Genomic DNA, 4,492 nt, shown 5'->3' with positions numbered 1-4,492 from the left:
CATCCCATTCAAAAATATCAAACGCATGTCTTGCTAAAATCAATGAGAAAAAATTGACAAGGTTGTCCCATTCCAAAATATCAAATGCGTACGATTGTGGAATGGACAGGGTTTGCCATGAGTTCGGACATTGACATGACACCTCGTGCTAAATAAACCAGCTGTTCTTTTTGTGCAGTTCCACCAAAATCAACCAAATATGCGTGTAGCTTGTATGATTTCGCCCTTATATGTTGCAACGCCTTGAACTTATCGGCACCTCCTTTCTTGTGGTGGAAATGAATGATTCGATGTATTCATGAACATTTTGTGCAGTTCCCATTGAAATCAAGTTGAGCACCCCTGTTTGCACAAATACAAAAAAGTGATTAGTATAAAGCAGATTGTACTATGAATTCACAGTTTAAACAGGCACCTACATGGTCCATGTAGAGCACACTTTTAGAAAAATGGAGCTCACAAGAAAGAATCCTAGAACAACATTGTACTCGCGCATCACAACAAAAAATGGAGATTTGTCAGTCCTTCTGAGCTGAAGTTAGGTTGGTCTTGTGGGGAGTAATGTAACCATCCTTCAACTGCTCCTTCTGATGAGAAGATAGACAGGGCTTCTTCATCCTGCCATAATCGGAACTAGTCACTTCACGTACTCCATATTCTTCTTCAGAGGAAGATGATCCTGTTGTGCAAAGACAAGAGGACTACTAAATGCTAGAATCCCTGTTTGCTCGAAAAAAAGGAAAGGAAATATTTAAAACAACACAAATGAAGCACTTCTCAAGGACAATACCACTTTTTCATGACAGTATCTAAACAGTAGCACAACACCAATAGAGACGACAAAGCTCAATCATATGGATGAAATCAGTGGGAGAGTACCAACCTTTGTCAGGAGGCTTATTGTGTAGAGCATACAGATGAAGCACTTCTCCGGAACCATGTGTTGCTATCTATGGTGGTGGCCATGCTTACTATATACTCCTCGATTAGTTTAATGTTTCCAACATCTTCTTGTGCAGTTACACTAAAATATATGGTATCTTCAAAGAAGATCCCTGATTGCACAAGTAGAGATAATTATGTATTACATTAAGAGTGGCATCAAATCAGTGGCAAAACAATTGCTCGTTCCAGCCATATCAATAAATTAAGATGCAAAACTATATCATTACTTGTGTCATCATAGTTCTAGTGCTTCATTACAGCAATGGGAGTTGATTTTTGTTTTTATTCCGCTTGTTCTTCCCCTTCATCACTTGGTTCAATAACAGACAAGCTTCGCCTTCAATGTAAGATTTGGCATGTCAATTAGGGAGCACAAGTATAGTACTAAACTTAATTTTCTGATGAAAGTGGCAAAATACAGGCCAACAGTTGTGAAATATCCTTATCTTACCTCAATGGGATATTATGGTGCACATACGGATTGGAAGTATTGTCTCCATTTGTGCAGTTCACTAAAATCAAGCAACATCATTGTACAAGTAGCACAACATATGAAAGCACACTGCAGAATCATGTGAAAGAAGGCTAGTACTGACCTCTCATGATGCAGAATTCAAACAACTCACAAGAAGAAGATCTGAACCAAATTTGCCAACATGGATAGGAAGTAAGATCTCCTCTTGTGCAGTTCCACTAAGATCAAGCAATCAAGCAACATTGTCGGTGTAAAATTTTGGTTGAACTACACAAAACACTCTTAAAACAAAAGTGTTTTGTGCAGTGCAACAAAAGGTCACAATGGCAACGAGGTGAAGTAGATAACCCCGTTTACACAAAGGTGCAAAGGAAATAATTAGTGGTCAATAACGGTGGATGACACAGAAGCCAACAAAAAGAAGCATCTACCTTATCTAAATGGGAAAGAAAGCAAGACAGTAGCATTTCTCAAACGGTGGCATTGATTAATATTAACATAAAGATTATATTAACAATAAAATTTGTTAAACATGTAATTTGCTTTTAACTGTGGCATTGCATCAATTTTCCAACGGCATTATTAGAGGGTGTTTGTTTACAGGGACATTTTGGTGTAGGGACTAAAAAAACTCCGTGTCAGGAGGGACTTTTAGGGACTAAAAGTGGGCATTTGGGACTAAAGAAAGAAGACCCCGAGGGAGTCTTTTTGGTACTTTTTTCCAACAGTTGCCTCTGCCACGCATCACACCTTGTCTCTATTAGTTCATTACTAGGGGTAACATGGTCTTTTAGCATGTCATTTAATAACCTCTAGTCCATGTTTAGTCCCTGGAACCAAGCAGGTAGGGACTAGGGAGTTTTTAACCAAATAGGGCCTTAGATTAACAACAGCTAATGAGTTGCATGGGACAGTGGACGCACCAGCACCATGTGCATCTACCGATGTACTGTGGTCATGCATAGTCTGTTGCAACAAAGAACAAACAACCAATGAGCATATTTGTGTTGGTCCCAGTTTTGTTATCTTTAGACACCTTTCCCTATGTGAGTGCAGCAAATCTAGTCCTGCTCAAACTCTACAGCCTTGTCCCCCAAAACAAAAGATCAGTTCGTTACAGATGTGTGTACTGCGTTTGTCATTGTTTTCCCTTTTCGGCCAACATAGGTGCTGGATAGCCAGTCTGTACTAGTACTTTTGCCCCTTCCTTTCCTCTTTGAACCAAGTCCTAGATTCATGCTATATAAAACTTTTCCCTACTTTCCCGCACTCCTTTCCTCTTTGAAACACGTCCTAGATTCATGTTATACATGCAGCTAGAGCAATGCATGTGGAGTAAGTAAATTATACCTTAAGTTTCTTGGGTCGTGGTTTGGTGGGCGACGGGACAGCAGCAAAGAAGAAGGGGTCGGAGGCCCTCCCGCGTCGCCGCTGGGTGAAAGTGAACAGCTGCGCCGTTAGTGGATTCCCTCCCTCGCCGATGGCGACAGCGTTAAGCCTCCTTCCCTCCCCGGTGGACGGATCATGCCGGCTCTTTGAGCAGCGGTGAAGGAAGAGAGAGTCCAACGAAGTCTTGTTTAGATCTGGAGAGGGCGAGAGAGTGTGAAGAGAGCAACTACAAGCGCTGAGGCTCCAACGTGTATATATATACTGGAGAGAGAGTGTGAAATGTGCAAACCCTAGAAAACAAGCGCCAAGGCTGCAGCTTATACATGATGAGGTGATTATACGGTCACTACGAGATCGTATAGCTCCATATCCATCCATTTTGACCAGTCAAAGAATCCTCCTGGCACAAATTATGCTCAAGTGTAGTTATCGAACCCAAGACCTCAAGTTTGATGAGTGAATAGGCTAACCAGCTACACAATCCTCCCATTATGTTCAACGAGAGGAAAATAACCTTTTATACATTCCTGCATTCGTGCGACAAGCATGCCGTGTTTTTTTGTGTGTGTGAGAGTCCTTGGGATTTCAATCATAATTGTGTCATGTGGCTTTGGTGGTAAGACTATCCACAGTGGGGCAGAAATAATGCAGCCTTAGTCACATTACCTCTCTCCACGTAGTACGTTGGGTCCCACCAGTCAGAGGATGAAATAAACAAATTAATAAGAAAAATTAAAAGCGCCAGCGGTGTATCTTACCTCACACATCTTGCTACTGCTCGGGAACACTGTCCAATTGATCCCTCTGTTCGCTCACGTATTATTTTAAGTGAATCCTTATTATAACATGCACACCATTTTGGGCACTTGTATTCGACTTAAGTCAGTTTGCCACCGTATCTCGTATACTTACTACTCCCCCCGTCTAGGTGTAATAAGTCACGTTCGAAGGTGCAACGGGACCAAGGTGTGTGTGTGTGCATGCGTGCGTGCGTGCATGCGTGCGTGCGTGCGCGCATGTGTGTGTGTGTCTGTGTGTGTGTGTGTGTTTAACAGCATGTGTGTGTTAGTGAGAGCGACAGATCGACCAGCTCCTACAGAGAAATGGTGCGTAGTGTATTATTTTAGCTGCGAGAGTCGGTGCATCCTCTCGTTTCCGGGCATGTTCGGTAGGGACATGCGGACAGCTGACACGCCCGCTCCTGACCAGCCTAGCCCACCCAAAGCCCCTCCATCGCCCACGCGCGCTTCCCGCCCGAAAAGGTCAGCGCCGCCCCAAAGAATCGGTGCTGTATTCATGCTTGGGCAGAACGGACGCGACCTCTCACTGGCGCAAGAGTGATGGTTGGTTCGTCCGTCCAACTTACTGTTGGGTCTATGTGATTTGACGGCTCATTGGTCTTTATTACTGAGGTGGTAGGACTACTGGATGTCCCATGCTTTCGGGGAAAGGAGCTACAACTAGATTACAATTTTCTCCATTCTTACAGCGGAGGAGTGCAAGAGCAGTGAAAACACGCAGGCTCAGTGATTACATGGCCCACCTCACACTATCATCGTGTGACACCTAACTCTTTACATAGTACTCCCTCTGTTCCTAAATATTACTACATGAGTCCCCGCGCGTTGCTGCGGAACAGCCGTATATCTCTCTGCGCAAAATTATCGATTTCACAGAACTAAA

Source organism: Triticum dicoccoides, chromosome 5B, assembly GCF_002162155.2.
Source record: "Triticum dicoccoides isolate Atlit2015 ecotype Zavitan chromosome 5B, WEW_v2.0, whole genome shotgun sequence".
Classification (NCBI taxonomy): domain Eukaryota; kingdom Viridiplantae; phylum Streptophyta; class Magnoliopsida; order Poales; family Poaceae; genus Triticum; species Triticum dicoccoides.
This window is presented reverse-complemented; position numbering follows the sequence as displayed.